This window comes from Pinus tabuliformis, chromosome 5_2, assembly GCF_031772625.1.
Source record: "Pinus tabuliformis cultivar Carrire ecotype Pingquan chromosome 5_2, CPIR1, whole genome shotgun sequence".
Lineage (NCBI taxonomy): Eukaryota > Viridiplantae > Streptophyta > Pinopsida > Pinales > Pinaceae > Pinus > Pinus tabuliformis.
This window is the reverse complement of record NC_142306.1, coordinates 1134603697-1134628986: the sequence shown is the minus strand read 5'-3', so window position 1 is coordinate 1134628986 and position 25290 is coordinate 1134603697. Positions and strand designations below refer to the sequence as shown.

General features: G+C 40.0%; 1 pseudogene; it reads right to left on the bottom strand.

Annotated features, from left to right (window-relative positions):
* The window catches only part of LOC149163190 (uncharacterized), an 81900-nt pseudogene that overhangs the window by 21862 nt on the left and 34748 nt on the right, over positions 1 to 25290 (bottom strand).

Below are 25290 nucleotides of genomic sequence, written 5' to 3'. Positions count from 1 at the left end.
CCATAGGTTGTTCCTGGTAAGGTTGACCTTGTGGGTGCCCAGATTGTCCTGGGTCAGGCAGGCCATATAATGGTTGCCCTTGAGGGGGCTGCACGTAGAATGACGGGTCGTGATTGGGTGGTCCTATGGGCTGCCGAGGAGGGTCTCGGTTTCCAAAGTACTTAGTAGTGTGGTCATACCTGACATTCAAGGATTCCTCGTTCTCTTCGAACGGGTGATGAGGGAGACCTGAGATTTCCTCAAGGAACTCACCATTTGCATCGAAGAAGAAAACAGGACCATCGTAATCTGGGTCTGTTATAGGTTCCCCATAAGCATCATACGGTCCTGATCCTGGAATGCCTCCAACAAAAGAACCAGCTTGAGGAACTTCAGACGAGGGAATCGGCGCAGCACTGACGACCGGAGTCGAACGTGCTACACAAACAGTAGGTTGAGCGGGAACTGAGGTGACGATCGGGTTGAGTTCTGAGGTGAGGGGGGGGAAAAGAGGCTGTGAAACAAAAGGGCCAATCGAGGCCGCGAGAGAAGGATCCCATATGGTGGTAGAAGTTGTTCTAGCATCATACCTATCCCTTAGCGATTGATATCGTGGAGGGAGGGGAGATGAAGACGGGATCGGGGTCTCAATGTCTGTGACCGCGGGTGTCTCGATGTCTGTGACTGCGGGTGTCTCACCCGTGCTGGAAGCTGCCCCCTCCATTGGAGATGACATACCTAAAGGGGTACGGGGGGTTTGGGGGGTATCCCAATCTTCTTCCCAGACGGGATTCCAATCCTCCAAGTAATCTGGGTTGCCTGGGGACCGTACGTTAATAGGCTGGATACTCGGAACAATGGGAAGAGTACCGCCTTCAACTGGTACCTCGGGAGCAACAGAGGATTGAGAACCTTGGTCACTTATACCGGGAGGTGATGGGTCAGCCAGGATGACCAGACCCCTTAGAACTCTTAAAGGAAACTATCGATAAAAGCCTACTCAAAACTATCGCACACAAGACCTAAAGGGGAGATGTTATCGTGGCCAAATTAATTTTTTAAGACGCAAGGACCAAACTTGACCTTTTCATATTTCAGGAGTCGAGAAAAGGACAAAGATGACTCCAGTCTCCTTCGAATGTTTAATGAGCACGAAGTGACAAGACGCTCACAGGCACCTTTTCGTTTAGGGAGTCCGAAAAGGATCAAAAGTGACTGCTCTGGAACTTCTAGGTAGAGGGTGTGCCAAACTCTTCGCAAAACCACAGAATACTTTTTAGGGTACGGGTGGTCAATCTTCGTGAATGCTGTGTTCACTGCATTGCGAATTGTAGGGCGGCCGACTCGGCTTCCTATGGATAAAGGATAAAAGCCTAGTGGAGTCTCCCTATATACTCGACGGTACGTGGGAGCGCAGTCCGTATTAGACCACTATCGAGTCACAGAAGGAGGAATCACCCAACCCAATGTGAAACAACAGTGACTATGTTTTAAGACGCCGGAACACGTCTCTAACCTAGACCTCTAAATATTTGCGTTTAGTTCCAATGCGTTTTTAGATTCATTTGGTTCATTTTATAGTTGATCTTGAGATTAAGTTTCGATTTCAAGCTCTATCGTATGTTCGCTCACAATTACTTAGATGCAATCTATATGCAAAAGAATTTCGTTTCGTTCGATGAATTCTAGCTACGAGAGGGCAGAGAATTTTTGAAACAAAACGAAAACAAACAAACAAGTAGCTAAATGCAACTAAAGCGAGGAAAGGAAACTTTTCTTTTGAAAATGGAAATCAATGAAATGTTCTTTTCCTTCTCGAATTTTAAAACAAGCTACTAATTCGTTTCCTTTTATTGACATAACACACCTAAAGGAATTTGGAGGAACTTGAACACCAAGTAAACTACTTAATGAGAGCACACGAAGTTCCCAAAACACTCAACCAAAGTCTCGAAATCAAAGGGAAACAAGGTAATGCACGAGCTATGTGATCTAAACTCTGCAAAACAAGCAAGGATTGCAAGCAAGGAGGAAGCGCAAAAGATGACTTGGAAGCACAAACCAATACACTCTAACAATCACTGAAAAAATGCGAAGAGCGAGTCTAGAATGAGCTGGTCAATCAAGCAAACAGGGATCCTTGCGGGAGGCTTGACACACACACGGCCGCTAGATGTCCTAGGGTTCAGAGCGTGAAATCAAATAGAGAAAAGCAAACATCCGATGGACCAGAGTTGCAACCAGTCAATTAGAGACTCAAACACAATCCAGTAATCGCGAAAGTCAGGACGAAAACGTGAACCAAGCAGCTAGAAGGGAAGTTGTTTGCAAACTTAAAACCAAACAAAACGAAACCCTATGGAGTTGAGCTTCGTAATCAAACAGTTCAAAGTTCAGAGAGTGAAAAACAAGTCATCAGACAAGTGGGGAGAAGCAGGGAAAGTCACAGCAAGAGGTTCAGGAGGTCAAATTGGACAAAAAAAAGTTTTTCAGGCTCAGCGCGGGTAGCCTTCAGCAACTTTGCGCTGACAGGGGGAGGCCTTCAGCAACTTTGCGACGTCAGCGCGGAAAGTCAGGGAAAAAGCGCGCTGCCCTAGGACAAACGAGGTCAGCGCGGATATAAGACACACAGACGCGATGACCGAAATCGCAAAGAAGAGGGGGCGCGATGTCAGCGCGGAAGAACACGAATAAAGCGCGCTGCCCTTGAAAACGAGGTCAGCGCGACTGTTAGACGTACAGGCGCGATGAAGAGAAAACCAAAAGAACAGGGCCGCGATGTCAGCGCGACTGTTCCGAAATAAAACGCGCTGGGAGTAAAAAACAAGGAAAGCCAAAACAAAAACTTCCCAAACCAAAGGCAGGAGCTTTTTAATAATAAAGACGCTTTCCAGAAACACCCAGAAAGTTCATAAGCCACAAAAGACAATCCCAAAAACCCACAAAGAGATCAATCAAAGCCAAACACAAAAGTGGACTCAAAAACAAAAAGGCTGATCCCCAGCGGAGTCGCCAAATTGTTGAGAAGGTAAATCCCCTCTACGGATAGAGGCGATCCCTACTAGCCCAACAGGGGTCTAGCAACAATCACACAATGCTGCCACGCATGTTCCTAGTTACAATTAGACAAGAAGTAAAGAGCAGCTACTTGGATTCCTGCGCTGTCGTTTGTCGAGGGGATGTTTCCCTTGCTCCTTCGCTTCAGCTGGTCATAGTCTTCCGCGATCCCCGCGAACGGACACCTGCACACACGAAGGGAAAGCAAACGCAAGCGTGAAATCTAGTAAAAGTAACTATATGCCAGTCAGAAAAGACATAATTCACATTTATCCATTGCATAAACAAACGAGAATGGAACAATAATAGCAGTCATCTATTATTAATCAGAATAGAGAAGAGTACAACCAAATGTTCTGACGTCGATAAACTTCTCAGGAGGGATCAGTCAGCATGTATCTCAAGCATTCACCTTTGAGGATGGTTCTCCCAAGACAAACTAGTCTCTCTCTCTCACACAAATGTCACAAACAAACTTCCCAAAGCAATCAATCACTTCCACTCCTAACACACCACACCTATAGCAGCAATCTGAGCACTACAAGCTCTTGTATAATCCAAGCTAAGTCTAGCTATTTTCTAACCAGCTGCTCATGGTAATGGTGGAAGTCTATATAGGAGAAAGAGTCTCCTAAAAAGGTGGAAGGATGAGCTTATCTTCAAGGGAAGTAGTTGCAAAAGGTCGAACAGACATGCCATAGAAGGGAGTCGACATTCACAAAGCTAACAACCAAGCCTGGAGAGATCTGGAAGGCTGGTTGTTTGAACAAATTCGCCCAAACTGGATCAGCGCGGATTATATGGAGACTGCCGCGCTGTCAGCACATGACAACAACTGAACAAGCCATGTCAGCGCGGAAGGACACGTGAAAGCCGCGCTGTGCGTCATCGCGGAAAAGTGATGTTCTTCCGCGATGGCAGCGCACGAAATAGACTGTGGGGCGCTGGTCATCGCGGTTATTTTAGGAACAGACGCGCTGATGCACAAAACTTTGGAAAAATGGGTTTTTAGCCAGTTCAGGGAGCAAACATTTAGTGATTGTGACTTCTTGGACACAGCAGGGTGACTGACAGGAAGGCAGTGATAAATTACTGTGTAACAATAGGAACTGCCCCGGAAGGATACACCGTCTAACAGAAGGAGTTAGTGGTGTGTGCGACATACTTTTCTATTATTGCTGGGCATCTGTACAAAATGGGGTCTAGTGAGATATTACGACGGTATGTAATGGAGTTTGAAAGGAGAAATATCCGTGCAGACGCTCATGGGGGCGCTGCAGGAGGGAATTATGCAGGGAGAGTGACTGCGCAAAAGATTCTACGTGTAGGGTTGTGGTGGCCAACCCTCCATCAGGATTCAAAAGTTTACTGCAAAGCGTGTGATGTGTGTCAAAGAACTAGCAGGCCATTGCGGAGGGATGATCTGCCTTTGAATCCACATATGACATTACAACCCTTTGAGAAATGGGCGATAGATTTTGTGGGACCCATCCAACCCTAAGGAAAGACAGGAGCAAGGTACATTATCACCGCGATAGAGTATTTGACTCGATGGGCGGAGACACAGCTGGTGAAGGATTGCACAGGTGCGACTGCTACGAAGTTCCTCTTTGAGTATGTACTGACGCGATTCGAGTGTCCAAAGATCTTGATGAGTGATCGCAATATGCACTTTCTGAATGAAATGATCAACGCGCTAACGGAGAAATTTCAGGTATATCACCAGAAGAGCACGCCTTATCACCTGCAGGCTAACGGGACGGTGGAAGCATTCAATAAAGTGTTGGAGAATGCGCTCACCAAGGTTTGCAACACTCAGTGAAGTGATTGGGACCTATGCATACCCGCAATACTATGGGCCTATCGGACGACGTGCAAGAAGCTGACTGGACAAACACCCTTTAGGCTTGTATATGGTGTTGAAGCAGTGATGCCCATGGAATACATTGTGCCTAGTCTGCACATAGCAGCATTCACGAGTATGACGGGTCGTGGAGCCCTGGAAGAGAGGCTCGTGCAGCTGGATGAGCTTGAGGAAGAAAGATTTCTAGCTGGATTTCACCAACAGGTCCAAAAGCAGCGAGATAAAGCATGGCATGATTGGCACATTAAGTTGCGCACCTATAAGGTAAATGACTTGGTTTTGTTATATGAAAATAAGTTTGATAAATTTCCAGGAAAATTCAGAATGCACTGGCTAGGGCCCTATGTCATTAAAGAGATTACCGATGGAGGAGCGTTGCAGCTGGTCAAATGAATGGAGATCCCTTTCCAGGAAAGGTGAATGGCAGTCACTTGAAGCCATACACCGGTGGTCCAACTATGTGACAATATGGAGGTAGCACAGTATTAGCACTCCAGGCAGCTGAAAGGAGGTGCGGGACTATAGACTACACTACCCAGGTTGGGGAGCTGCGTGATTGGAGGATTGTGCGAAGCAAGGAAGTGTCATAGGGTTCGTGACATCGCGAAGGGAGTTGCGCTACCCAGGTGGAAATCGCGCAGGTCGACTGGAAAGTGACGGTTAAAGTCACTGTTCATGATTTGATGGTAGAAATGCGGCCAAATGGAGCGAGCAGTCGGCATTTAAGACATAATTTATGGATCAGATCCTTGAAAATCTGCTGCCAATCTGACATTAATGAACCGAATTTGGGGGGAATGGTCGGATTTGAATTCAAAATGCCCTATAAATTACAAGTGGTTGTCCAACGAAAAACACTTGGCATTTTGAGAATTGAGTTGTTGAGCTCTCAGGCGCACATGAATCGCGAGCACTTCGAACTTCTGATAGCCAGTTCAGTATTTGAGACATTGTCGAAGGAGACATAAGAGTTCTTGTAGAACATCATGTCGGCGCCCATAGAAGCTATAGATACCGAAGCAAAGGAGTCGGTGCCGGAAATTGAGATGGAGGCAGAAGTAGCTGCTCCAGAGGTTGCCGAAGTATTAGCCGAAGTCCCCAAATCACTAAGGACGCCGAGACCAAAGCCGACCCCAACCAAGGAGAGTGCGAAGGATAAAAAGGGCAAGCAACTTGCAATACCGTTGTGCGCATCGCCAAGAAGAAACCCACCGAAGCCTACCACACAAGAGAAGGGAAAAGCCATCAATTTGGAGCCGGAGGAGGAAGAAATCGAAGACATCCTGATGGATGATGAGGATGTGGGAGTAGATGTGGAGGAAGTTGAGGCCCAGGGTGCTGACCCTATCACTCGGTTGCCTGAGTATGTCCCTCCGCGGAAGGGCAAGGCCAAGGTGCCGAAAGATATCGATGAGAGAAAGACCCCCTTGCAAACCCCTCTGTTGCCGGATGAGATTGTTTTCGAAGGACCACGCTTGGCGCGGGTTCTGCTATTAAAACTCGAGGATTAGGACTTGGTTGATCATGAGAAGTTCCCACACCTGGAAATCGAGAAACTGATGTGCTACATCATCGATACAACCATCGGAATGACCGCATTGGAGCCGCGGAGGTGGCTCAGAGGAGTAGACAAGGCAGGGTTGCTCAACCTGCTTTGGGTGCCGCACTACAACCGCACCCCGATTACAGTATTGGTCATCAAGCAGCTGCTATGCTTGGTGCATGATGGGTGTCTATGGCTGGAGGAGCCAATACCCATCACTGACAGATTGATCCACAGGATCACACGATTGCCCTACATAGGAGAAAATCTGGCCATGATATTTGGCGGAAAAGGTGGTGAGCAGGCCCTCACGGAGGCCATGAAAGAGAAGTTTAAGCTGGTAAAGAAGCCACGTGGATATGCCATATCCAGCATCTGTGACCCTGCTGTAAAGGTGGCTACACATATTTTAGCAGGGAAGGTGATGAGGAAGTGTCGCGTCGACGAGGTGCCGGCACCTGTCGTCGCGCTAGTAGCCCAGTGTGCCGAAGGAGTCCAGTTCAACTGGTTGGACTATCTTTGCGGAGAGTTCCTAGCAAACTGTTGCGAAGCACAGGAGCTCAGTAAGACGTTCCACTACATGTGGCTCTTGCTGTTGATTGTGTTGGTAGCATGGGAGCTGCTAGAGGATAGCCAATTCCCTTTAGTTGCGCCAGACCTACCAGAAGCAACAAAGTACACTTCGTTGTGGGCGACCAAGGACGCGTAGCGAATCAAGGACAACAAGATCTTCTAGATCTTGATGGAGATGAACATTCGCATGGCCATCAATCGCAAACCATGGTTGTCACCTACAGTGTTTGCCAACCTGTAGGGCTACGCAGAGTTCAAAGCAGATTTTCACCATGTGGCCATCAGGGCGCGGAAGGACCCTGTGCAGAAGTGGTATGACTTTCCTTACCTGGCAACGGATGACGCCATTGATGCAGTACTTGATTGATGGCCGATAGAGTGGCGCACCACAACAAACTTGGTGGTGGGAGGAAGCAAGTTTGCCGCATAGAGAAAGAAGGAGGAGGCCAAGCTAAAGATGACACAGTTGGCTGAAAAGAGAAAAAAGGAGGTCGCTGACAAGGCCCAGGCGGAGCACGATGCCGCTCAGTAGACAGAGAAGAAAACGGGTGGAACAGAGTGAGGCTCTAACAAAGGCGCAAGGTTGCCTTCACCTGAGACAGAGGAGGAGACGGACGAGCAGACAGAACAACACGATGCGAAACCACAAGCAACATTCGCCCGCATCAAGTGTCCAAGGGAGCAGGAGAAAGGAGGGTCCAGGAAGAAATCAAAGGCTACTAAGACATCACTGGACCCAATCACGCTAATAGAGGGTGATTTGCACGACATCAGTGACACGATGCAGGATGTCACCGTGGAGGCCCTACAATAGTTTGAGCAGCAGCAACAACTAGTATTGGGGGCTATCCAGACACGACTGCAGGAGCTGCAAACTCGCGCATCACAAGTTGGCACGGTGTCTACTAGCCTTGCTATCGGCACTTTAGAAGTTGCCGAGACACTGCACATGAAGGCCTCCAGCGCGATAGTGCTGCCGGATGGAGCATTGACCACGAAGAATGAAGTTGACAACTCCACTATCAGCCCCCTAAAGGGAGTAGTGTTGAATCTGGCAGTGCTCCCTAGCGAAGCGCTCCACCTATTGGAGGATGGAGTGATCACAGAATTGAGGGCCCGAGAGCACCATGCCCTCCAGGTGATTAGTGAGCAGCGCATTAACAATGAGCAGATGGTACTACAACGAGATTTTGCCATCGCCACTGTGACCAAGGCGACCAATCAGAATAAGCATATAATGCAGGCCGTTGAGGAGGCATGCCGAATGGTCCTAGAGTTAGCCATCCCTGAGGAAGAACCAGTCAAGGTGCACATCCACAAGTTGGCTACGGGGGTGCATGACACATGTACATAAATGGCAAGGGTTCAGTTGGAGTTGAACCTGCAGATCACAGAGTTACAGTTGAAGGCCTAGCCTTCAACTCCGCCAGAAGTAAAGGAGTAGTGGGCGACCACTGTCACAGAAGCAATAGCAGCGGTTGACAGTGCAGTAGTGGACTGCACGCAACATTTTGAGCAGTCGTTCGAGGTCCTGATGAGCTTGCAGGAGGACCCCAATGTACAGTGACTAGAAATAGAAGCGCGTGAGCTACAACAACGCTATGATGAAGTCAAAGGCATAGCGCGAACCGTCACGCTCACACAGAGATTGGTCAAGTTGTAGGAGGCTAAGCAGTTGAAGGAATAGGTGGATGCAGCGCTACACAAGGAAGCAATGCTGAAGGCACGACTGAAGTCCTGGCTGGATGAGGCTTACATATTGACAAACTCCATTGAAGGAAAGCTTGCGACTCTGCAAGCAACTCAACAAAAGCTTCAGGCCGACTATTCAGGAGCAGTGACCGAACAAATGGTTGAAGACACGAAGCAGGCAGCCGCACAATGCACTGTTGAGGTTGCGGTCGTACGAGTTGCGCTGGGAGCTCTTCGTGCTAAGATCTTCGCGCCTGCTGAGTGACTCGAGGGTGAGTCATGATGTTTGTGTTGGGGGCCTGTTGGGAACGAGATCCCCCAAGGACAGTTTTGGGGCTAAAAGCCCATGTTTTGGGTCAAATTTTATAATAAAATTGTAAAGTCTCCGCATTTTATGGTCGCGGAGCGCGAAGGTGTCATGAGTCATAAAGGGTTGTTCGCCCTTAATTTTGTAAAGTAAAGTCGGCTGTAAATATCTACCCATGGTCCGCGGACCATGGGATTGTATAAAAAGAGTTAAGTAAGCTCTAGGTAGTTCAGAAGAGTCACAAGTTGTAAGGAGTCTTGAGTGATAAGGAGAAAAGTCTAAGTTTCAGGTCTTAGTGTAGGTAGAGGCTCTATAGCGGAGTATGCAGAGACCTAGGGTAGAAGTCCGTAGCTGAGTTCACGAATCCCTGCAGCTGTCTGCATAGAGAAAATAGAGTCTGTAATAATCTGAAAATATCAATAAAAAGAAGTATTCTACAATTTCTGTCTTTGTTTCCTGTTAATGCATCTTGTCATATTGTGTATAAATTTCAATTATAATGCTTATGCAATGCACGAATGTATGTAATTACGTTGGATAATTAAACACAATTAAGGATATCTATTTACGCGGGGTTAACTGTGATTGTTTACTAAGATAAGTAAGAAACTTAAGCTAGTTTTGGAATTTGTTCTATACGCTACTTTAGCAGCGCGAAAGTGCCTGAACCATAGGTCAAGGCTGCGCGAAGGTCGATTGTACCCCTTCACGGGGGTATTGAAGGGCAGAATAAAGGGCTAGATTGACAGAGCCCTATAACTTAATGACCTGCGCGAGAGTAGGAATAAAAGGAATAAATCGACATCACGACCATCTCAGGGTGCGAAAACTTGGTTCCAACATCCCCCCATACTGCTTCGGGTGAGACTTCGGTTCGTGCTCCGTGGGCTGATGCCGAAAGGGCTAGTAGTGTAGGGATTTGTTTAGCTAACTAATGTTGAATCTAGGTCAGACCCCACCAAGCCAAGAGACAACAATGACAACAACGCTAAAGCAGATGCTATTGTCACCACCTTTGAGTTCCCAACCGGGGATATCAGAGGCGAAGCTCCTATGAAAAATATTCCTCTATCATCCTTACCATCCTTCTAAGGGATGATTGTGGAAGACTCGAACACCTTGTTATTTGAATTTGAGGTCTTATGCAGGAGTTATGACTATATATCAGATGCTTAGAAACTGAAATTATTTCCTGCTACTTTAAAAGGAGCAGCCTTGAGATGGTTCATGGGATTGGGCTCCACTTCTATTCGAACATGGAGCGATATGAAGGAGACATTCTTATCAAAGTACCAAGACTATTGCAGAACCAGGGACTTAAGGGAGGAAGTATTTAGAATGACACAAAAGGAGGATGAGAGCCTGGAGGACTATGTAGAGCGGTTCCACTATAATTTGCAGAGGTCTAAACACAATGATTTAGACCATGAGATCTTGAAGACCATATTTATCAGAGGAATGAGGGACGACTGCCTTGATACCCTGAACCTACTAGGAAAAGGGGATATATTTGTTGGGATGGGGTCCCATGGGGTCAGTTTTGGGGCAAAAGCCCAAGTTTTGATGTAAAAAGATGTAAAGTCTTTGCAAATTGTAGTCGCAGAGCGCGTAGCTAGTTAAGAGTCAAAAAGGGTTTTTACCCTCCTTTATGTAAAGTTGAGTCGGCTTTTGAGATCTACCCATGGTCTGCAGACCATGGGATTGTATAAATAGGTGTGTCTTAGAGAGTTTAGGAAAAAAGGAAGAAATCTATGGGTACGAGCGAAGAAGTCTAGCGTAGAGATAGAAGTCTTAGAGGAAGAAAAGGCTCTGCAGCTGAGTGCGCAGAGGCCTAGAGTAGTGTTTGCAGCTGAGTGCACGGACCCCTGCAACTGAGTGCGCAGGGAAGTATTGAGTCTGTAAACCTATATTGAAGATCAATAAAGAAGATTATTGTAGAAATTTCTATGTTTTAGCTCTTTACTTATGTTATGTATGATTGCGATATATGCTATGATGGAATGATGTCTTTATAAAATAATGATGTATTGATGCGCGAATTTACTTGATCCGTCTTATTATTTGAACACAATTAATGTTAAGTGATTACGCGAAGATCATAACACTGTCTGTTAAAGTTATCGAACACTTAGGTGGATCTGAGTAAATACTGGTCTAAAAGTAATCTATGGTGTGTGTAAGTAGCTAATTCGCCTGTTTAAGGTCCGCAAAAGCCAGTCGTAGACCTTCGCGGAGGTCTAGAGGCTGATTCGAGGAAGTTACTGCCGTAAGCCATAAGTGCTTAAAGATCTACGCGAAGGCAGATCTAGGTCGCAGAAGGACATCACACTGATCTTTGGGTGCAGAAACTTGGTTCCAACATCCCCCCATACTACTTCGGGTGAGACTTCAGTCCGCGCACTGCGGATTGATGCCGAAAGGGCCAGTAGTGTAGGGATTTGTTTGGCACAACTAACTCTGAACCTGGGTCAGGACCCCCTAAGCCAACAAATGGTTCCGTTGTCAGGATCAAGATCTACATAAAGAGATGTGTGATGTCGCATCAATGGAATCCGACTAAGAAGGAAATTGAGAAGTGGTTGGATAGAAAGATCCACGAATTCGCGGCGCAGGAAAACAGGAATCCACGCCTGACAAAAGAACAGTGGTTGGACAAATATCTATACACAGAAATACATGAAATTTTCTTCTAGACCTTCCCGATTGAACTATATGAGTGGATAACTTAATTGGTAGACAAACAAGGGAGGTGGAAGCTTGACGGTCCAATAGTGTGAACTCCAGAATTAGTGCGAAGGTTGGAAGCTTCTGAAGATAAGATCGTGCGCATTGTTGACCATTTTCTTGATCGGGTTATAGGAGGATTTGTTACAGAGTTTGCGGTCGACACCTCAGTTAGTTACTGTGAAGCAGAGCAACGTTTCTTCAAAGGACTGCGAGGTAAGTACCTAAGATCTTTGAATACTTGGATTAAGATTCTATTGTGAAAAAAATGAGTTATGCCACTACCTTGATGTTTGGAGCTACGCGAAGTGGGAAGCTCTTCAAGGATAGGGGAGAACAGGCCCTGAATATATCTCGTTGATTGAACCTCCTGTGAGTGACGACGAGGGAGCAGCACAGGCTTCACCGCAGAGCATTGTCTAGTTGATAAGGTAGGGTTTTCCACGGATACCTCATCCATCCACACCACCTCCACCACATACACCTTCGCCCACACCGTGACCACCACCACCGTTGGTCAACATGTCAAATACAATGAAGTTGCTAGTTTTCAAGGGCTTAGGAAGTGAGCATTCGTATCAGTTTTGGTTTGTTGCGAAGGTTGTGTTAGCTTTGTTGGCATTTGGCCCAAAAATAGATCCAAAATACCCCCCAAAGTCTCCAAAGTTGCTTAAAATCATGCAAAGAGATCCAAAAATGCTTGAAATTTTCAACAAGTACTTAAGATCATCTCAAGATCGAAACAAGCAAGGGAGAAGAGCCCTTGGAAGTAAAAAAAATGCACTATCGGGAGGCCAAAACACTGAAAAATCAGTGAAAAACTACATATCAGAGGCTCTAATGGTCGAGGCACAACAGCCATTAGATCTGGCCGATCAATGGCCCAGATCTAAGTGGCTAATTGCAATCGGCGCTATCATAGAGGAGGACTTACGGAGGGGCGTAGGACACCACCGATTAACGCTCTACGATGATCGGATCAGCGGGTCGCATCGGCGGGAAACATATGCTGTTTTATATATATATATATATATATATATATATATATATATATAAGGCCCTGTTACACAGTTATTTGTCACTGTTTTCACTCCAGTGCTTCTACTGTGTCATGTGTCCAAGTCAAACATGCTCATATTAGACAAATGCTCTCTAATGTTGCCAAATGGCCCACTTTTCTTAAGTTATCTGCCTCATTGCGTCTGTGGACTAAATATACGCACTAAAGGGCGCTCCTAAATAGTCCAGATGCACTGCCAGCGCGGAAGTACACCTGATTCCCGCGATGGTCCGATTTCATGTCCCAGCGCGAGGTTGTTTATAATCTTTGGCGATGATCTGACTAGCTACGTTATTCACTAGCGATGTTAGCGCTATAGATCAGTTATGCCCCCGCGATGATCCAGATTGGGCGAATTTGTTCCAACAGTCGACCTTCTAGATGACTCTAGACCTGGTTGTTGGCATAGTTTGTTACCCCTTCCTTTCTCTAGCGTGGCTGTTCTGTCATTTGTGCTACCTTCCTTGAAGATAAGCTCACTCTTCCACCTTTCATGGAGACTCCTCCGCCTATTTAAACTCTCACCATTGCTATGCATTGCTAGTTTCTGATAGTTTGCTATTTGAGCAGTGCTGTTAGTGTTTGTGAGTTTGCTAGATAGCTGGTGTGAGTGTAACAAGTGTGGGATTGTTGATAACTTGTGGAAGGTTGTGAAGTGCCCTTAATTTTGTGTAAAACTTATGAGTGAGAAAGACTTGTATGTTGGGAGATCCATCTTCAAAGAGTGAATACTTGAAGAACAGGCTAGCTGGATCTCTCTGAGAAGGCTTGTGACGTCAAGACTTTGGTTGTAAGCTTACTCTTATTTCATTATTAATACAATCAATGATGTCTATGTCTTGTATGTAATTTACATGATAGCTCATGACTTCTTGACTTTGTGAGTAAATAGATCATTGTTGCTTTCCGGTTACGTGCTTTGTTGTATTTCCTTTGCATTGTTCGAAGTTGATCACTCGTTAAGGAGAAGGAAGCGGAAGCTTGAGCAGCACAATGGAACTCCATCGACCACTGGTTGAGGTAGGCCTCCAACTATGACTGTTTAAGGAAAGCTATTGTTGATCTGTCCTTGTTTGTGACTAGACCCACTCTAGGGCTAGAGGGGTTGCCTCTGTCCGCAGAGGGAACACTTTCCTGCATCACAAATTGGCGACTCTGCTGGGGAGCTTGACCTTTGTTCTTTCTTTGTTTTCTCTTGTTTTTGGTTTTTGATTTGGTCTCTTTTGAAGTTTGGGGATTAGTTATCAGTCTTTTGAGTTTCCTGGCTTGATCTGGGAAGTACCTCTATTTGATTGAAGGATTGACTGCTTTTGATTTGGGAGTTTTGGTTCACCTGTCATTGTTTTGAAAGTCATCACAGATTTGAATTTAACAGTCACGCTGTCATCGCACTCACCCTTTTGTAATATCTTGTGCATCGCGTAATTACGCCTCACAGTCGCGACGGTTCTGAGAATCCGACCATCGTGGAAAAGTCGTGTACTTCCGCGCTGACATCACTCTGTTGCTGCGGCTAGTGCTTTATCAACGCTTGTTGCTTGTGTATTACCCGCGCTGATTGTTGTAGAATTGATTTTCTCAATTCTGCCTCCTGAGTCCATCAGTCCTGCTGGTCCCTTTCTTTTTTCATTTGCTTAGTAGCTTGTTTTTCACTGTTTATGGTTAAGGCACTCTTTTGTGAGCTTTGTTGTATGAATCTTGCTTTTTTACTTATGTGACCTAGCCCTTTAGAAGTTTCGTCGAGAAACCATTTGCTTGGGTTACTTGTCTGTTCAAGGTTCATCCACAACCGTCTTATTGGTTTGCTTGAGGCTTTTTCACTGCTTGTTTTCTTGTTGGTTGATTTTTAGTGTCGATCGTTGAACCAATTTTTTTTATGTTGATTCGATTTCTTTGCTACCAAGCATAGATCACAATTGTTTGGATTGATCAGTTCACACTTGCTTGTTTGTATCTTTAAATTCACAAAAAAAAAGAAAAATTAAAAGTTTGCATTCATTTAGCATACGAAAGTGAAAGTACATTTGCATTACGAATTTTCATGTTTGAGAAATTGGAAAGCAAATTTTAAATCTTTCATTAGTAGTATCGATGCATTGTGAGATTAGTGTATTGATGCATTGTGTTTCTTAGAGTTTTCATTCGCTTGTCTTGGTTTGTGAATGAACTCTCTACCTTTCTATAAGTAGGTGTTCATCGAAATGAAAAATGCTTTACTCATTCTAGCTGCATCCTAGGTTTTTGTTGTATACATACGGTAGGGCCTGGAAACTGAAACATAATCCAAGATCAACTCTAAAATGAACTGAATAAATCTAACAACGCATTGGAACATAACACACACTATTTAGAGATCTAGGCTAGAGACGTGCTTCGACGTCGTTAAACCTAGTCACTTTTGTTTACACTCAAGGTTGGGTCATTCCTCTTTCTGTAACTCAATAGTGGTCTAGTACGAAATTGTGCTCCCATGTACCGTCGAGTATATGTTGGGAGACCCCACTAAGTTATCATCCTTTATCCTCAGGAAGCCGTGTCTGCCGCCTTACAAACCGTAACGCACCAAACACAACATTCGGAAAGATTGACTGCCGTACGGAAGTCCTTGGTTTTCATATCAGTGTGTTGTGGTAAAAACACAACCCCCCTATTTTTGACTTGTTTACTTCAAATAATGGGGACCCTTTCTATAAATTTTTTGGCTAAACATCTTTTTGAATTTTTATTTAGTTGGTTACCCTACGTTTTTGTTAATTTTTTATTTTATTTGGATTCTTGTTTTGATTGCTTTGTTAGAATCAATTTTTTATAAGCTTCCCATTGACGCTTGTTTTGCCTCATTTGGTCAACTGGTTTGAAAATGGTACTCCTTTGAAGTCTCATTATTTATCTAGCCTGGGTTAAAAAGGCATAAAATGTACAATATTGCATTTTGTAAATAAATTAGTTCAAAAATGCAATTATTTTAAATATTAACCCTCAGTTAGTTTTCACTGACATTTTTCATTTCGACTTATGCAGCCAAATCATTAAGCATCTGAATTTAAGAAATTTACTCAAATTTCCAAATCAATTACTAATCTTAAAAAATCAGAGTATCTAAGTGACTGTAGTTTAGATAATTTCATAACTAAATTTCATTAAAATAAAATCAAAACAAAACATTAATTTTATATATTAAATCTCAAATTAATAAAATTAATTATTATATAAAATATAATTAATTTAATTAAATTAAAATTTAATATATAAAATAAATTTAATCGCATCGAGAGTTTACATCGCATCGGGGATTTTGCATTGTGACAAGTTTTAAAACCCCCGATAGCCTCCTTCCCCGATCTCCGATATGTGAAAGCTTTTGGAATTATTAAACTTAAGTCTCATTGATCACATCGGAGCTTTCGTGCGAAACAAGTTAAACACCCCTCCCGATCTCCCGATGCCGATTCCCCGATCATTAAAAGGCATTAAAGACATTAAGCATAAGTTTTATTACATTTTGGTTTTTGTTTTCCAAACTCACTCATACGTGAGTGGAATGAACATGGAGTGGTAGGTTAGTGTATTTTTTTTAATAGTTTAAATATTAATATTTAAATTAATTAATATATGTAATATAATTAATTTACATAAATTAAAATGTAATTATTATTTAGATTAATATTATATAGTTTGTAAATAATTAATTATATATTAGTTAGTGAAATTAATATTAATTAATAATTAGTTTAGTTTATAATTAATGATTAAATTAGAATTAATTATTAGATAATTAGAATTCTAATTTAGGATTAGATTTTTAATTAAAATTCTAATTTTTAGCTCAGCAACAGAATTTCCAGATTTATGCTAAATTTCATCCATCAACTTTGGAAGCTCATAGATTGAGTTATACTTGTCCAAATGAGGCCCCGGACAGCTCATTGGAAAGATAAAATCAAAGAGAATATTTTTGAGGAGGTTTCACTAACATACTTGATCATTAATTGGGTCAAAAATCATGCAGAAGATCAAGCTCCGAATTTCTAAAACAAAATCAATTTTCTGAGTTATTTTCTGCATTTTCATTTGTCCAAGCCTCTTCTAATTGCAGATCCATTGGTTAATAATATCCTTGGCCAATTAAACCATCTCAAACATCAATAGAGAGCTTATATTTTATTTTCAATTATTTATTTAATTGAATTTGATTGGATTTATTTTAATGCCAGAAATAATATTTTAATTTTATTGTTGCATCTTAATTCATTTTGATTTCTTTTTGCAGGAAAACAGTAGAAGAAATATGGAGAAAATGATCTCAATCAATGAGAAGGCTCCAACAATTAAAGATTGGAATTTTGAGCAAATAAAATTGGATTTAGCAGATTTCTCTTCAACAAACTCTTCTCTCAAGAATTCCTTCACAAATATTATAAATAACAAATTGCAGAATGTAATAAAGGGCTGCTCTCCTCTGCAATTTTAGACTTCTAAAAACACTACTGTAATAGGAATTTAGAATTGTAGGAGAGAGGAGAGAAAATCTCAGATCTGGGGATTATTGAGGATTTTCCCTTTGTATCTTGAATTATGCATGAAGGGCAAAGTTTGCACTATTGTGGCTTTAGCTTTTAAAGTAGAAGTCCAAGCAATGTAAAGCACTGTTGGAGATCAAGGACATAGAAATGGATGCAATAAATTGGTATTTCTTATACTACTGTTTCAAATATCAGTTTCATTTTTATGATAACATGAATGTCTCATTTTATTCATGTTTGTGCACTATTGTCAATATGGGTAATTTGCTTCAATGTTTTTATTATGTATATCTGTTCTTATGGAATAAATTCTGATTTCTAAGTAACTATTTGCTCAGAAATTTGTCTTATAAAACTGATTTATTGAATGGTAATGTGTTGTGAACTATTTCCACATACTATTGTTTAATTATTGGATTTACTGATCTGATAATCAATATCATTTTTGTGAACTACTTCCTGCGTGTTGTTGGTTTATTATTTCAGTTAATATATCTCAATAGGATGTGTTTTGGTATCCATAATGTCAGTTAATTGAACTACTTCATTAATTTGATATTCATTATAAACAAGACATTTAAATCTCAATATTTTAATTATCTTGCTCTTGGTTGGGTTAGATTTATATTTGCCTAATTAAGATAGGATTAATATTAGTTTATTTTTGCTTGCACTATAGAATAATTTTGCAAATTAGAGTAATTTATACATTCTTTTAAGTCTTCTCTGCAAAGAGGCAAAACTTTAGTTGTGGCTTGGCTGAACCCAAATCAGCTTAAGGGTCATTCTCTTGCCTGATCAGCAAGAAGTGATCTGATATCCCTGTTTATTGGTAGTTAAAGATACATCATAAACCAATAGCGATAGGGAGAAGGTAATTGGACCTAGTTAAACCAGTCGGAGCCACCACACCAAACGGAAAAGGAGCTGCTTTAAGGTCCGGACCGGGTGGTTATCCCCATTGTTGTTGCAGCGATTTTCGAGGCATCAAAAATTTTGGCGCTAGAAGGAGGGCCTGAGAATTTTTGTCTATTGGAGTCTTTTCAATTTAACACTTTATTTAATTATGATGACTCCTCTTAAACTTCCAATTTGGAGTTGTATCCATGGACGTGCATCTTCCAATACTCCACCCGAAGTGGTAAGACTCTTGTCTCAGGTAAAATTCAATGGTAAGAGAAATTCTTCTGCTTTTAATCATGTCTTTCAATTTATTCAAAATGTTTCAAATTATGATTTTCAAGGAATTGGTGAAGGCATCTTATGCAGAGTCTTTACTCTCACATTTGTGGCAAAAGCCAGAAACTGGTGTAAAACTCTTCCAGTTGCTTTAATCCACAGCTGTGATCAATTTGTTTCAATTTTCATTTGTAAATTTGACGGCTATGATTATGAACATGTATGTGATGAAATTGAATATCTACGAAGGTTTGAAAATGAGTCTGTTAATGATTTTAATATTCGATTTCACTTGAATTATTTAAGATTTAAAGTTGAAGATAAACCTACGGAAGAAGAATCATTAGATTGGTTTGAATATATTTGTTCTCTTCCAACCATTCCCAATTCATATGAAATTAATTCAAGTTTTGTTCCATCCTCTTCCAATATAAATGAGAATCCCAATTTGGATGTGCAAATAAATTGTGATGAAGTGGTTTCACAAAGCTTAGAAGATATTTCTAATCAAATGCAAGAAGACAACAACATCAATTTTGAAGAAGAGTCGCTTTGAAATCTGAAAGCTACTCTACAGTGAATTCAGAAAATCAGATTGCAAATCAACAACTGCAAGCAGCAATCAAAGTAAATAATAAAATGCAGACTGCTGTACAAATTTATGAATTTTTCGATGATGAGCAAAAAAGCAGCCTTCTTCAAGAAAGCAGGAGTACACAAATGAATGATTTAGAATCTGAAATTTACAATGAGCATAATGCACAAGAGTTCTCAAACAGAGATAGTTTTAAATGCATTGTTTCAGGTTCACATTTTTCCCTTTATCCTAATATTTTTAATGATGATAATTTTTTCCCTCTTGCTATTAATGATATTTCAGAAAATACAGAGGCTGATCTAAATGAATTACCATTAAGTTTTTATCAAGATAGAGAAGCAATTAATGATCATTCTTTTGCCATTAATGAACATGAAATTATTGTTCCTCCTTGTTTTGATATATTGGATAAGATAGAAGAGAATTCTAGAGAATATTGTAAAGTCATTTATGATAATTACTCTGACATCGAGGTTGTTGATTTCTATTATTCTCAAGAGAATCCTCATGATAAAATTCAAATAACATCTGAGAATGAGGAATGCTTCAATTTAGAAATTATCCCAACCAATCCTCATTTTAGAGCAACAAATTATCTTCATGGTTTCATTATTCGAGAAAACTTTCCAATTTATGATTCATATCATGATCAAGCTCCCATTCCTACTCATAATCATAATTCATTTTCTAATTCACAAGTTTGAATTCAAAATTACTCAAATTCCATAATTCTGGCCAATCCTTATGAAAATGAATTTATTTCAAAACGATCCCAATTGTGTTGTAACATTAGTTGTACAAATAGTGATTTCATTTTAGTTTTTATTTCACACTTATTTTGTTTAAATTTAGATTTATTTTTTGATTTTATTTTTCAGAATTTTAACACTTTATGCTGCCATATTGAGCACTTTATTGTCAAACACTCAATTGATGAATTGCTTTATTGGGAAATTGAAGTTTCATGTTATAACCATGAACACCAAAAGTTGTTAACATGTCAATATCTATTGATTTTCATTTCTTATCAAAAGCTTCTATTTCCTCAAAGACAATCTCAACTAGAGGATATATTTTTACAATCTGGCCAACATTTTAATTCAATTAATAATTTTCAATTGTATTTAACATATTTCCATTCATTTTTCATTAATTCATTTGAAAAATATTTGGAAACTTTTCCTTCATGGAAGATCGTCAATAATTTAACATTTGCATATAACACTAATGATTTTTTCCAGGCCTTCGAATTTAAAAAGCTCATTTTCACAATCGGGCCTGTTATCTCTTTCTTTGAACATTTCCCAATCATTAATAGAGATCCATCCAGATTTCTATGATCCAATTGGTATTCAATTGGAAAGGAAAATTCAAGAGAAAGAGATTTTAAATAAGTTACTAACAATAACAATAACTGTACATTCTGATTTCATATTTAATTTTCTTAGTTCAATAAGATTTCTATTTTTATTACTAACATTTGAACTGTACATACATGCAGGAATTAAAATGAGAAAATGGTTACACTGGAAATATGACTATACCTAGTCATTTTCATGTATATGGTTAGAATAGGAGTAGAATTAATTTAGTTAGTTTGTTTTATGTAGTTAATTTATTTTCAACAATTCTGTAGATATAAATAAAACAAAGCAATCAACCCTTCTCATTCATGTTCAGTGAAAACATTTTCTTCCTATCAGAAAGTTTTATTTTTGTTTTCCTTTTTAAAATTTCTTACAGCAATGCCTCTACCCATGAATACATCTCTGCCTATTTCGAATAATGTATTGACAGAATATGCACCTGGCACACATTTAAATCTGTGTTGATATTTTTCTACAATTAGTGGCTTTATCCCATTCTAATCTTTAGTTTATTATTTGATGCTACAATACAGATCATATTTATTTACTAAATGCATTATTGAACAATCGCTATAACAATACAGATTCTTCTCAAAATTATTCATAATAAGCGGAGGTAATAAATTGTTGTTTCAATGCAAAAGGGAAGCCTATTTTTATATTTATTTCTGGTAAAGTTTCTGTTTTATGAACATGAATGATTGATTTCATTCAACTTGATTGCTCACTCTAATTTAGGATAAATAATGAGATGATTTTGAACAAAGTTAAAATTTTAATCGAAGGAAGGATTTGAAGATTTATGAGGTAAAATCTGCAGACAATTTCCTTCCAGGTACGCATTTACAAGTTCGTTCTCATCTCTTATTAGTTTCTATTTTTCTTAGTTTATTTTTGATTCGTGTTCTGTTTTATTTGCAAGTTTTTATTTCTTTTCAAAACATAAAGTAAGCAGTAAACCCATTTCAAATTTGCAATAGGTTCAGGGAAATTTTACTTTTGATTCATTAGAATTTAAGCATTTTTTTTAACGTTGCTTTTATTCACTTAGAAAACCCAATTGAAATTTCAAGGAATATCATAAGACCATTCACATCATAAGATTTCATCAAAAGTAGTTCTTAGCATTTATTTTGATAACAAATTGCTCATAAAAGACCTCCGATGTATTATCTTACTCATATGCCATATCGCATTTCGCATATTGGAGCTTTGCAGTTGAAGTATACTTCCATTATCGTGAATCACCGATCTCTGATAATCGACTTTACCAATATTGCGATGACCACATAATTCCGGACCTGATATGAAATTCAAATCAAGTTTAAAAAATATCGCGTCTGTTTAATCACAATAATGGTAGGAGCATAACTTTAAAAGGGCCGATGTTTCGGATCTGATATGTTATTAAAATCCCATCATAAAAAGTTATCGGGTCCGCTCTTCATCGCATATCGGCATCGCAAGAAATATATTGTGTTACATCGGATGCTTAAGTTTGCCAATCGCCGATTAGTTATGATATCCATCGCATCGCCCATATTGCAATCGCTTCATCACATTTTTATGGCCATATCACTATTCCAAATTTGCAATGCGCAATGTGCAATGTGCAAAATACAAATTGCGAGATGCGATGTGCGATATAAGAATTGCAGCATGACTGTCCCCGATTCGCAATATAACAGCTCTTCAATAGTGTGATCACTACATCTCATCGCACATATTTTCTTCGCATGATCTCATATCTGCAATTTGATATTTCAACCACCGATGCAATAGCTTCCAATGCATGCCTTTGAGCCATTAACATTTAATCGATATATGGCATAGCAACAAAGGTGAAGTCTTGCAAATTAAACTTGAAGCATGGTGAAGAAACATGTTATGTGAATCATCCGATACGGCGATGTGTTATTTTAAAAGCGAGCTTGGGTAACCACTATGGGAAAAAAGCAATTGATGACAAATTTGCAGCATACAAAAATCATTTCAATTTCTCATACATTTTAGTTTTAAATATATAATTCCATAATTAAAAATGGAATTCAAGACCTCTCTATCTTCATATTTAAATTTTATTATCTTGGATTTGGTCTTGATTCTAGACAATTTATAAAATCATGGAGTTTATATGAAACTTATAATATTTTGAGAAACATTCGTTACTGCAAATTCTCATTCTCATTTCTGATGCATTTCTTTTAATTTCAATTCCCTTGAGCACTAAGCATTCCATTTTTACATTTTACTGCTTGCTTTAGTGTAAATAAAATAAATAATGATTTTGGGTTATAGGATTTTGGTTAGTTTGACTTCTTCATGTTTTTAATGATAATTAAAATAAGAAGTCAGCTAGTTTGGAGAAACTGATACATTTCAGGTAAGATCAAAAACAATTATCCAATGGTAAGATTCATGTACCCACTTTCATTAATTTCCATTTCGTTGCTTTAGTTTCAGTTTTGTTTTTTGATATATAGATTTGTTTTGCAGCTCTTCATAAAAACTTTCAATCCTCTATCGGATCATATTTTCGAAGTCCTATACTTTTCTCCCAACTTTATTTCAATAAGCAGCGATAATCTTCATCGAAACAGCTACACCAGGAAGTTTCTGAACCTTTAGTTTGTTTCTTTAAGCATTCCTTTTATTAGAAAATGATCAAGATGATGCTTTGAAACAAGAAGATTGATATCAGACAGAAAGTTTTCATTGTGGCTGAGTTTTATCGTCACTGCTATCCAAAAAGCCTAAAACACTTACAACCATGCAAGGTATGATTTTTCTAAATCTCAACATAAGAAGGAATGATTACATGCTTATTTTCTTTTTCTTCATATTGTTGAAGAGATTGGTATAAACATTCTTATTGGAGTTTATCTTTTGAAACTTGGATTTTCCTTCATTTTTCAAATTTCTTCATCTTTATTTTTGTTTGTTGATTTCTTTTTCACTTTCGCATAAGAATTCTTTTCCTTTGGTTTTCACTTTTGTTTTTGGTGACTTTTCCATGATTATATGGAAGGCCTACTTGTTACCTAACAATGGTCAGCGTACATAGAGAAAGATAGTTAATAGTCACCTATTAGTTTTTTCTTAAATCTCTTAGTAATGTTTAATTTTCTTATTATAAAAGTAGACATATTTAAGGAAGAGATTACCAATCAAGAGAAGTTGGAAAAGTATCATAAAATATGAAAAATTTCTTTTTCATCAAATTGTAATCATTTTGAGATTTCAAAATTTCATTATGATCTTTCAAAGTTCTATTATCAGTCAAGAAAAGTTATTTTTAACCAAGTAAAGACACTTACAGCAAAGCACCTTTAACTCTGAAATTGTCATTCTTAACTCTTAAGGAGTGTTATCGGGAAATCTAGTGTCTATGCAGAGTTGCTAGTCCCACTAAGGCTGGTAGCTACCTTAGAAACAAAAAAACTAAAACCACTTTTGTTTTCCTTTATGAGAGATAGATGAGAGGGGAAAGAAGGAGACCAACCTCTATCTTGCGCTTGGTTCCTTGCTTGATTCCTCTCCCTTCTGATAGATCTTTGCCACTCGCTTCCTCGTCTACCCAACTTCAAAGAGCACTTGTAGAATCTCAGCAGCATAACACTATCCGAGAACAGAGATCTACTATCATAAACAATATAGGACTAGATATATATTGACCACACAAATGCATATATCATCAATCATACAAGAATGTGGAGGAAAACTTGAATAGATTTATTAATAATCAAGAATAGCAAAGAGGATTACAACCCATTGTTCTGACCCAGCGTCATCCTCTCAGCAAGAAATCCCTTCTTCACCTCATGAAACGCTTAGATCACCCAACACTATGATGTTACACCAAGAAACCAGCAGCACTTCTTTACAAGATACAAAATTCCAGCCTCTGGATCTCTGGGATGAGGGATCCATATATATATGTTTGCAAGGGGGTGAGTTAGCTTTTGAGATTTTATTAGTGTCCTCTCTCTGATAGTTCTTGATTCCACTTGGAGATTGATAATATCTTACTCATCCCTAGGCAAATGCAGAGAGGCAATTGTCACAGGAGAAGTTTCTGGAAGATTCCATGATCCTCCACCTTGTAGATTGACCCTGCCATTTGTCCACTCTCACCCATCGCACCCCAAAGAAGGGATTTTCAGTATGCATCGCACATACCATGTGCATTTAGGTGGGATGCAGCGCACTTTGACCATGGAGCAGGTGAGATGGTCCAGTTTTGACCAGTTCCGAGTAGTTTTTCATGGAGAACTTCTGGGAGATGCTGTAATCAGTTGACCTTGTTCTTTTAGGGGTTAGAACAACACTTTTAGGGACTTAAGAGCCCTTGGTTTATGGACATTTATGATTGAGGTTGCAGTGCCCAAAAATGTCTATAACAGTTGCCCCCTAAAGCATGAGGTCGTTAATCTTTTTTGATGTCGGGTGAAATGCTTTATCATGAGGATCCAAAGTTTTTTCAAGCTGGAAGGCGATCTATAATAAGATACAATACAACACATTATCTTCATAACATTTTCATGATCTAGCTGAGGTGGGCATTCCCATGCTCAGCTTTATAAATTCATTTTCATGTACATAAGACAGACAATTGTCTGTGTGCAGACTGGTGATTCTGGTAGAGCCATCATCCCTTGGATTGGATAATTATCTGTGCAGCAATGATGTACATTTGATGTCCTTATTTTCCTGAATATATATCGCAGCCCAGATGGATGAAACTAGATCCGAGGTCTTCAATCTCGTTCGATCTTCACTCAAAGTACAAGTCGATCCATGTGAGAGATGTTCTGGAGTCGAACA